The sequence below is a fragment of the Arvicola amphibius genome, chromosome 8 (genome assembly GCF_903992535.2).
Source record: "Arvicola amphibius chromosome 8, mArvAmp1.2, whole genome shotgun sequence".
NCBI classification, from domain to species: Eukaryota; Metazoa; Chordata; class Mammalia; order Rodentia; family Cricetidae; genus Arvicola; species Arvicola amphibius.
Window position 1 is genome coordinate 27,426,929 of NC_052054.1, and position 12,186 is coordinate 27,439,114.

Below are 12,186 nucleotides of genomic sequence, written 5' to 3' on the forward strand. Positions count from 1 at the left end.
CACTATGGGCCTGTAGGATGAAGATGGATATACAATGGTACAAAAGAACTCCGGGTGGCTATCTAGGCAGCAAGATATCTCTGTCATGTATAGGGGTTTTGGAAGTTGCTTACAATATACTTCCTGTTTACTTAGGTACTATTATATCCTTATGGAGTCTGATGAAGTTGAAGAATTTATAGTTATAGTTTTCCTTAGTTATGATAAAAGATATGTAATTTTACTATGTTAAAGACAAAGCCTTCTTTTTTATGTAAACAGAAAAGGGGAGGTTATGTGGGATTCCCCTTTGTATGCTGTGAATATCATTGGTTAATAAAGAAATTGCTTTGGGCTTATAGCAGAGCTATAGGGGAACAGAACTAGGTGGGGAAAACTAAAATGAATTCTGGGAGAAAGGTGGCAGAGTCAAGGAGAAGCCATAGAGCCACCACCAGAGACAGACATGGTGAAACTTTTGTAGGCCATGACCTCGTGGTGATGCACAGATTAATGGAGATGGGTTAAATTAAGATGTTAGAGTTAGAAAATAAGAAGCTAGAGCTAATGGGCCAAGCAGTGTTTTAAATAATATAGTTTCTGTGTGATTATTTTTGGGTCTAAGCTGCCAGGCAGCCGGGAATCAAGCAGGCCTCCTTATTACATGCAGGCAGTGAGTTTTGGTCCCTTCTGTGATTCCTGAGTGCTAGCCTGCTTCCTGGAGTGCTTGACTGTTGTGAGTGCTCACAGAGAGGCCCAGAAGGCAGAGGCTGGGTGAGGAGGCAGCAGTCCCTGACTCTGCAGTGTGGTGCCAGAGGCATATCGCCCGGGCCCAGTTGGTGCCCGGCTTGGTGGAGCCATCCTGGCTGAGACAGTTGTGGTGGTTGCTATTGTCACCACTGCAGCCTCCGAGACAACTGGAACTGTCACCAGTCAGACGACTGCTTGGCTAGCACTGTTGATACCCTAGCCAGACAGGTTGCCACTGCCTTAGAGATCCAGAATTCCCTATACAATTTTCTCCAAGGTATTTTTTTTTTTTGGTTTGACCTTTTATAAGAACAGTTGGAGTATATGGTTGGCTGCTCCCCTTTCTTTCATTATATTTGTGCCATGCCCATGCCAATCCAGCCACTCCCATATGGCCTAGGCTTGCTGAATAGCTGCCCTTAGAAGCTCGTGTAGCTGGAGGGCTTCTGTTTCTCTGCCTCTACAACAGGGGTCAGCAGCAGCAGCAGTGAGTGGGCTTCCTCTGAGCACAGTATGGGTTAGCAGGCTATGGAAAGACCAGTGAGCCAGAGACAGGTAAGACAGGAGCCTGTCACAGTCAACCTAAGACAGAGGCCTTGTATGCTGAGGCAAGTGTTCTTTACGATGGGTAAGATGTGAATATGTGCTTCTTCAACCCAAGACAGGCCTGGTCTAATTATATAGAAAAGCGGGAGCTGTTGGGGGCTGCAGGCCCCTGGCCCCTTGGCTTTCTTCACCTGCCTCAGACCCTTTGCCTGCTGGAGTGAACTGAGCCAAACAACTTGTTTTCCTGTGCCTGCAGCTGCTCTGAGCACAAGACTCTCATGAGTTCCTCATGGCAGGGGAGTGAATTCTGGTGGGTTTTACAGATGGAAATCCCAAGACCTGGGGCGTGGCTATCAGTTAGGATCCCTATATAAGCTTCCTTGGAGCACAATAAAGTTGGCATTCTTGTTTCAAGGCTGACCTGTGTCCCCACGTGTCGGTCTGTGTGAATATGATTTTAAATCTCCAGCCTAGTGCCCGAGGCTCGCAGACCGTATAGTAGCGCATAGAGCAGACACAGCTCTTTACACTTTCATGGTGATGTATGTGTAGTTGATTGACCACTCAATAAGCAGCTTAAAAATATAAGTAAAAGGCTCATGGTTCTTGTTTAACGATAAATGATGGAAGAGAGGTCTTTTCTGTGCTGAGATTGCCTTTCCAGTGGCTTGGCTTTCAAGTCTATTTAGGGAAGCTTTCCTAAATAATGTACTCCCTTCCTTCTCATTATTTTCTTTGCATTATTTATTATACTACAAAGTTATTTATTAATTATTTCTTTTTTCTGGAAAATTGATGATTATCTGCCTTTCCCCATCAAAATTGAGTATAGGACTCTTGCATATCAGTGTTCAGTTATGTATCTGCTGAGCCCAGCAGTATGTCTGATAGATATTAGGTTCTCGAATAAGTAAGACTTTGTTAGAAAAATAAAATCATTGAGTGACTGAAGGGGCAGTTTTACTTTTAATCTTTAAGATTACGTTCATTTATTATGGTGGTTGTATAGGTGGGAGTGGCACACCTATGTCACTAGTCCCTGTGTGGAGGTCAGAGAACAACATCTAGAATCCAGTTCTCTCTGTAGAATCAAGGCTTGATAGCAAGTGCTTTTACCAACTGAGTCATCTTGCCAGCCTGAGGAAATAGCACTTCTGTGAATATTTCCAAATCTGTATTTATACAGGCAATAACTGTTTCCTTTTCCAGTCCTTGACACTTGGATCTTCTTACAAGGATTTGTAAATCAGCAATTATCTTAGGAATCGTTAAAGGTTAAAATGAGCAAGTTGGTGGCTGGGGATGAAGCTTGGTAATGGAGCCCTTTGCTAGCCCCACCCTAAGCTTCATGCCCAGTACTTAAAAAAATAGTGTTATAAAACTCAGCATATATGGTATTTTGTGAGCATAAACAGTCATGGAGTTTACAGAACCTAAGTGCTGGGCTAATCTGTTAAAATGATTTATTGTTGTACACAAGGTAGAGAACAAAGACAAGACCAGAAAACAAGATGTACTGCTTTTAAATGTTATGTTCCCAAACCTGCTATTAAGTGTTTCTGAGTGAACGTTAAATCATCTAAAAAGAAAAAAGTCCAGCTCAAAATAGGATGGCATGTTGCTGCAATGACCCTGATCAGTCGTTTCCTCCTTTATTGACTGAAATAATAAATACCAGTAAGACAGAGTTGTATCAAGTCTATGCAGAATGTGTTGAACATGTTTGTTTGTTCCTGCTTAGTGGGCATTATGGATGGTTTGAATAGATGCCAGCTAAGACCTAAGAGTTGAAGGCATGGTCCTCAGCCTGTAATGGAGGAAGAGCCTGTCAGAGGTAAGGGCTAGTGAGAGGAACTAATGTCATAAGGAACATGTTGCTCTCATTGTTAATAAAGAACTTACTGGTCAATAGCTAGGCAGGATTTCAGAGCAGAGAGAACACTGGGAAGAAAAAGGGCAGAGTCAAGTTACTCAGGAGACACAGAGGGAGCAAGACATGCTGGAGGACAGGTAAATCCAAGAACCATGTAGCAATAAGTAGATTAATAAGAATGGGTTAGTTTAAGTTGTAAGAGCTAATTAGTAACAAGCCTAAGCATTGGCCAAACATTTATAGTGAACAGTAAATCTCTTTGCAGTTATTTGGGAGCTGGCTAGTGGGACAGAGCTGATTGCCAGGGCACAGAGAAACTATGCCTGCAGGAATGTGCCTTTCAAGAGGCATCTCCCCTCACTTCCCAGCTACTGTGAAGTGAACAGATTCATTCTGTTAGATACCTAACACCACACTGCCATCAGCCCAAGAGCGGGGGAGCCAAGTGACAATACAGTGACGTCACATGTGGACAACTGACTAACACAGATTGGTTGTTTCCCCATGAAAATGTTTGGAAGTTTCAAACTGTATTTTAATTTTTACTCATTAATAAATAACATCAAAACTGTTACTATTTTGTTTAAAGTACTAAAAGGCTTATTTCCCTTCCTGCTCTCTTAAAGTCTCAAGAATTAGGGTTTTTCTTAATTTCTAGTTTTTCTTAGAATCTTAGAAGAAGGCTTTGTAATTGGCATATCTCCAGTAGACCTCATGGGAAGCTCGGGTAATGAGGTGGGGCTGAGATTTTCCTGCTGGAAATAAATCTAAGGAATGTGTTTTTAGTGGTGCAGCTCTCTAGAGAATACAGCTAGGTAGGTAATCATGATGCTTTATTTATCTTTAGGATAAAATTATATCTACTTGGAGAAGAAAAGTGTGAAGCATAAATAATAAAAACTTAGAGCCAGAAACTGGAATTCAACCTGAAAATCAGAAAAGCAAAACAGCCAGCTACTGTTCTCTCTACCTCAGTCCGAAATGCCAATCCTGCATCCGGGAATCTCAGAATGAGACTGTGATTGAGAGCTGTCTCCTCCTCTCTTATATCCCTTTCCAGGGTTTAGCCATGCTTAAACCACTGGGACTAAAGGCATGAACCACCCAGTTTCTATGGCAAACTAGTGTGGCTACTGGGATTAAAGGTGTGTGTCACCACACCCTGGTCTGTAAGGCTAACCCGTGGGGATGTTTTACTCTTTGATCTTCAGGCAAGTTTTATTTATTAAAATACAAATGAAATGCCTTTACAAAAGTGACTTTTTGATATCTTATAGGAGCACCTCCAACCCAAATCAACATCAACAATTAATTTTTTTAAAAAAAATCTTCAACTTGTTACATTTCCTCTGTGGAATGGATTTCTGAAGAGAGATATCTAAATTCTTAAAAGTTTTGTGATCAGCTCTCCGCATCTCTGGTTATGCTGGATTGTGAGCTGGCCTTGATGTTAAGTAGGTGGCCTTGATATCAAACATTCAAACTTGAACAGCTGTGAGATTTGAGACTGAAAACACAGACTCTAATAGAATTACTTGATACATATATTTCTAGCTTTGAATATCAGGAAAATTATTGTAGTTCTTGGGTGACTCAAAAAAAAATGCTTGGCCCTGTAACTTGAATCACTTGAAAACCTTCAGCCCGTTCTGTTTTACTTCCTAGATACAGTGTGTCTTTACGATAACTGAGCAATGGTCCAGGACCTGAGTCTGCTGGCTAAGCCTTCCTAGAACTAACCCAGATGACGGGAGTGAGATCAGCACTGCAGACACAGAAACAATCTCCCGAACCAGGTAACATAGCTAGAAAGCTTGAATTTGCCCAAGTTGATTCTTTTTTTAAATTTAAAAAAAAAATAAACAATGAAATATTTAGGTTTTAAATTCACTCAGGAATCATTTTTAGGAATCAGTGTAAAAGGTGGAATTTTCCGACTTGCTAAGAGATTCTTTTTTCCTTCCTAAATTGGCTTCTTTGCTCATTTACAAACTGAAAGATCTACCCTTACAACCTCTGGTGATGCATGCTGGGAATCCCAGCTCTTTCCAGGCAGGGGCAAAGGATCGATCAAGAGCTTTAGGTCAGAAAGTTGAAGGCCAATCTGAGTTATGTGGTAGCCAAGCATAAATAAATAAATATAAGGAAAAAAAGGAAGGAAGGAAGGAAAGAAGGAAGGAAGGAAGGAAGGAAGGAAGGAAGGAAGGAAGGAAAAAACCTGGTTGCATTTATTAGTTGGAGCCTTCTAAGTTCAAAACTACTCTGCAGCTGCATCAGGGGCTTTGATGTCAATCAATATCCTGCTGGTAAACACCTAAAACAGAAAATCTGGGTCCCGAGGTTGCATCAGACTGCAGGATTCAAAGTGGGACTCAGCTACACACCAAGTCCACCAACCTTGGTCACATTAATGGCTTCTCCACATTAGCTCTGCATTTGAGAAGTGAAGTAATAACAGGCTCTAAATTTACTGGGAAGATTAAATGCCATGAATATATGTGAGGTGCTTAGGCAGTACCCGGCACATAGAAAAGTCTAGTAAATAAAGGTTGCTTATTATCTGTTCACTTTATTGACAGGACAAGGCTTCTCCCAACCACTCCCCAGGGTTTATTTATAATTATTCAAATTAAAAGATGGAGGCACTTCATAGTTGTTTTCCATATTAAAGAGGAAGAGATCTTGCTTTTCTTATACAGGGGAGTTCAAAATTCCTTTATATATTTACTTGTTTTGTTTCTTCCAAATATGTGACTATTGAATTTGAAATCTTAGACAGAGTCAAGTTAGAGCTCTTCAAACTACAGCCTACCTGAGCATCCTTCCTTCCTTGGAGATGAAACCAAGGTCATCCCAAGTCGGTGCAGGATGGTGAGGGGTCTCCCTGCTCCAGCAATGTCTTGCTGCTCCAAACTGGCTTTGTTTCCATCTGTATTTGTCTTATACATTTTAATTCCTGGTAAGAACTGATCTGATTTAAGCAAATGTCCCGGATGAGTTTCCTTTTCAGAGGAATGTCTTCCGTGGAGTGAATTGGTATGCAGAGGAAGACTAGCAGATTCAGAGGTCAGACACGAACCCCAGGTCTCCTGGCCTTGAGCTGCGGCACAGCAAGTGTGAATCAGGTAAGAACAAACCAATGCACCCCTAGAGAATCTCTAGGAAACACCAGTCAGGAGGCTTTTTGCTAAGCAAGGTTCTTTCTCTTTTGCTTGATAAACACTAGAGGAGGGGGCTGGACCAAGAGCTTCGTGTTGATAGTGCAAATTCCTCAGAATCTTCATCTCAATATTAGCGACTACCAAGAATGAATGATTGCTTTTCTAGGACGCACGCCAAGGGCCACAAAATTTATATGTGTCAACTACATGGGATTTAGGGGTGAAAATTTTCCTACCACTCTGAAGCAACTACTGTAATTTAATTTGATGTTTCCTGGCAGGGTTTTTTTTTTTTTTTTTTTTTTTTTTTTTTTGGCTATAAAAGAAATACTAAACTAACCTGGCTTTTCTGGGCCAAATGCCAAGTTAGGTCCTGTAATTACCCTTTGCCCGCTTTCTTTCCCCAAGCTGTTTTAATTAGATAAGAACTCTGCATCCATTTCCTTCTGTGAACGTGAATGGGACCGTGATGTTACCAGAGCCCTTCCAGGACTGATAAGCTGACTGTGCGCTGACTGCTGTTTCCTTCGGAACAGAAAAGATTTTGCGGCAAGTACCTGGCTTTCTTCAGGGTACAAAATGCTTTCCAAGGAGTGGAAGGCCTGGAGAACGATTTCTCATGCTATGAGAAATAACATTTCTCAGTGGGAAACTAGTTCAAGTGACTTGAGTGGTGGGGGAGGGGAGGCCTTACCTATCTCTCTTGTCCCAGATGTCTCTGACAGGGTTAAAGGGGAAATATCAGGGCCACCAAGACAACTCAGGAGTAATGACACCTGCAGTCCTCTCACCACAACATACATTCCATGGTGTGAGTGTTCACATGTGGGGAGACACACACACACACACACACACACACACACACGCACAGATAAATAAATAAAATAAGAATAGCTAAATTGTTCAGTTGTAATGAATCAGTATCTTGAAGCCCGTTCCTCCATCCCACGCTGTTTACCTTGAACAAACCGTCCTGGGAAACAAATGACCCACGGTCACAAAACTATGATATTCACTGACCTGTACCATTTTACCAACAACACGCGTGACTTTGGTGGCCGCAGAATTACAGTGCCCAGTGTCTCTTACAACTAGGCTTTGTACTCAGACAAAGTTCAGTTCTAGTACTAATCATTCTCCTACGATGCAAAATCCTGTAAGGCTAGTCATGTGACTTCTAGAAGCTTCTTTCTGTGTTTTACATGGTTTTGTTCTTGTTTTAACTTAACATGGCTTGGAGCTGTGTATATCAACACCTGAAATTTGTCTTATCTTGTTAATTGCTGTCATATCCACTATACATATACATACACATGTACATATATACATGCACATACATATACATATGCATACGCAGCTCTAGCATCATTTAACTGCTGGTGGACTCCCAATCTTTTGCTCCGGATTGGGTAGGGGATTTCACATATATGAATGTCTCTGTAAGACTTATTTTTATACATGGAATTGCAGGGCCAAAACTTTTTTTTTTTCTGTGTGGAAGGGAGGAAGCTGAAGAGCTGCTCACTTTCTGCCCATTGTGGTTGTCTCTTTTTGACCAGCAGTCCCTGAGAGCCGTTTCCATAACTGAAAAAGAAATCTTCCGTGTCATAGGTTGAGCATACTTTTATGTTTAAAGGGCCATATTTTTTTCTTTTTCCCACATAACACTCCTATTGATTCCCTGGGAGTCCCACATCCTGCACCCCAGTCACAATCCCTTCTCTGTCCTTCCATGTCCACCCCAGACCCCAGGGCCACTTTTATCTTCTTTTTCTCTAACCACAAGACCTTTGTGTTGAGCATTGGTTTCTTTTTGTTAAAGCGTGTGCACCCTTTTGTATAGGGAAATTAGTTCTCATTCTGAGTTATAAACTGCAAATATATAAGCATATTTATAGAATATGTAAATTTAGTCTTTTACCTTTGCATATGGGGTGGCTTCCCAAGCAGAGCTTTTCTTAAAAAAACAAAAAACAATGGTCTGTGTCTTCTGGGTTTGTATCATGTGCAGAAAGTTCTCTCCTACAATTGTCCTCACAACATTTTATGACTGTCTTTTTCACAAAAAATATTTCGTTCATCTGAACTTTACTGTCTTTTAGTCCATGAGGTAGAGACGTAACTTTATTGTATTTATCCAGTGGCTACCAGTTGATTCCAATAACATTTACGGATGATTGAGTCAATTTCCAATTGAGTTCATTGTGTGCTAATTTTGTCTGTGCATTTTAATTCACTGCAGGAATTTCTGGTCTGTGCTACTGATGTTTTATCTGTTCTTTTTTTTTTTTTTTGGTTTTTCGAGACAGGGTTTCTCTGTAGCTTTGAAGCCTATCCTGGAACTAGCTCTTGTAGACCAGGCTGGTCTCGAACTCACAGAGATCCGCCTGCCTCTGCCTCCCGAGTGCTGGGAGTAAAGGCGTGCGCCACCACCGCCCGGCTGTTTTATCTGTTCTTATGCAAATAAGTTGTTTTTATAATCAGAATGGTGTGGCATGTGATGACATCCAATGGAATATTACTTTTAGTTTTTTCTCACATGTGAGGTGTGTGTGCATGCATGTTTGCACGTATGTGGGTTCATGCGCATGTATGTGCATGCGTTTGGAGGCCTGAGGCTGGTGTTGAGAGTCTTACAGTTTATCCACCTCATTCATTGAGACAGGGTCTTTCAGGTGAACTCGCAGCTTGCAGATCTCGATAGTCCGGCTGGCGAGCTTGCTTCTGGGACCCCCTGTCTTTAGCTTTTAGGATGGAATTGTGCCTCAATACCCATCCAGCACTTGCACGGGTTCTGGAGATCCGATGCTGGACCTTATGCTTGAGCAGGAAACACTTTTGCCTCTGGGTCAGCTCTCCAGCTATTTGTTTGTTTTTAGTCTAGGATTATCCTGACTATTACTGTTTTATTTACTTTTTTCACATGAACTTTATGATCTATTTATTTAGTTCCTCTTTCATCAACAAAACCAATTAGTTTATTTTGAAGGGAATCTACAAACCTATATGTTAAATTAGGAGGAATATATATTATATATGTATATAATATATATAATATACAATATATTAATATATATAATATATAATATATATATAATATATATATGAGATATTGACTCTATTTATTGAAGACTAAGCTACGTCTTTCCATTTAATTATTTCTGTGTCGCTGTAGCATTTTGGACTTTCTATATAAGGCAGATGATAATACAAAGAGGATAACGGTAGTACCTACCTGTCCTCTTTGGAATATTTGTTTGTTTGTTTTTGTCAATTTGACCCAAGCTAGAGTTGTTGGAGAAGAAGAACTTCAACTGAGAAAACACCTCCATCAGATTGGCCTATAGGCAAATCTGTAGGGCATTTTCTTGATGAATGATTGATGTGGGAGAGCCCAGCCCACTGTGGGCGGGGCCATCACCAGGCTCCTTGTCCTTGGACATATATGAAAGCAGGCTGAGCAAGCTGTGGAAAGGAAGCCAGTAAGCAGCATTCCTCCATGGTCTTTGCTTCAGTTCCTGGTTCCAGGTTTCTGCTTCAAGTTCCTGCCCTGACTTCTCTCAATTATGTAGTGTGCTATAGACATGTAAGTTAAACAGACCCTTTACCCCCAAATTGCTTTTGGTCATGGTGTTTATCACAGTAATAGAAACCCTTGCTAAGACACTACCTTAAAGAGCTCCCACAAAGATTAAAGCCAGATAATATACAGTGTATGCCTTAGTGTAACATGAAACATACAGTCAGAAATACAGTGTCTGACAAATACACACTTGCCATATCCTGGAATAGGTGACTAATCCAGTAAGATAAATCAGTCTTTCAACAATGTCAAATTTCCATGGCTGTGACTCATAATTGGCTTTATCATTGGACTCTTTCCTTCTTGTGCCAAACTCAATTACGTCCTCCTCATCTTTGGTATAGGTTCATAGAAGGGTATCTGTGGGCATCCTTGTTGTTGAATTAAACAGGTTATGGCTGTCTTGCCAGCATTAAGTAAGCATCCGAACCCAGGAAGAAGTGCCTGTGTGAAAGTCATTGTTAATCATACAGCAAGTCTGGATGGTCCTCTCAGCTCTGCGCTCCATATCCGTGTATTTCATATGCCTTATGCACACAGCGTGCTCAGTACTGAGCTCAGTGTTTCATTTTCTCTTATAGAACGTGTTGAATTTATATGTTGATGTGATCATCCCATTTTACAGTCAAAGTAACTCACACTGTGGGTCACAGATCTAATCTAATAATGGAGATTCCTTTGTCTCTGAAGTTTGCGCTCCTACCCAGTATTTATCAGATTCAGAAGAAATTAAACCAATGGACAGCAAGGCAGTTCCATGAGTAAAGGTGTTTGCCATAAAAGCTTGACAGCTTCATTTCAATCCCAAGAACCTATATAAAGGTGGGAGGAGAAAGAAAGCCAGATCCATAATTTGGCCCCTGACCTCCGTGCTATGGCATGATGCACACCTACATATGTGATTCATTCAACCATGCATATAACATACTGAGAGAATGAAGTCAACTGTAAAATAAATTGTAATGCATTTGGCTATGTCAGAACACACATTTTTCATCGGATGCAGAAGCATTATTATGTTAGACATGAGTGTGTGCGTTCTTTCTGTCAATAAAACCACACCTTGGTCAAAGACTGTACAGTTCCTGGTTTGAACACCAACCTGAAAAAGCCCTGGGAAATTTATCATTTTTGATATATTTGCTTTCTAGGGTCAAGGTGTATATTTCCACATCATCTGAAAATACCACAGAGATACTCAGGACTACCCTCTCTCATGTTTACCTTTGTGTTTAGACATCTTTAGGTAGTGAAGAGCTTCTAACACTTCTGTTTAACACCTCTCCGATCTAGTTAACACGATGTCCAAAAAGACAGTTCAGAAAATGACTTATTTCCCAAACGAAGAGGCACGTGGAGCTCACGGATCAAGGAAAATGGATTTGCCAAAGGAAGAACATTCTCCAGGCATCTCTGTATGTTTCACAAAACATGGAAACCCCTAAAGTCATACATGGCAAATGACTCAAGCCAGAATTCCTAGCTTCCATTAGCGCCACCCACACAATCTTACATACAACTGAGGAGTGAATTCGGGTTTGTCACTAGAAAGTAGAAAGACAAGCCTTGTCCCAGAGGACCTGGGCTGGGAGCTAACGTTGGGAGAATGGGTCAGGCATATGAAGGTCAGCATCATGCTGATGGTCCAAAAGAGACAGGTCCAGAGTCTGGGAGTAGGAGTATGTGGGCATCCAGCATCCCTGAGTTGGCAGAGAGATGAGGGCTAAGTTGGGTGTCAGAGGACCTTCTTTCTCAAAGAACATGTCTAGGATTTTCTCTCTGACAAGGTGGAGCATCTTGTGTGTCAGCAAAATAAATACTTGGGTACTAGATCTGAATCACTTGAATACAGATGGAAAGCCTGTTCCTAAGAACCATATGTCCCTCTGGTTTATTGCTGGGGTGTTCTCAAGGAAAGACCCTCCCGTTGGACTCTCTCAGCTGACTATTTGTTGAGAGAATACATGGAGTATAAGGTTGTCACCCAGTTTCCAGGTGGTGACAGTAGTTCTTTAATAGGTGATGACTTGATGCTGAGTCACATGAAGAGTGACTAAGGATACAGTTATCCCTAAGCATGGGGTGGGGTTGCACCTGCTATTGGCTCCAGTAGGGGAAGCTAGGGAGTGGGGCAGGGGATAAATAAAAGAATAGTTCCTTATTCATTCTGTAACAGCTTTCCTCTCTTCCTGCCTTTTAACTTCTGATCAATCACCCTGAAAATGCTTGGCTATTGTCCCCAGATTTTGTGGAGCTGAAATGAGACTCTAATTAAGGCTGCTGTGCATGGCTCA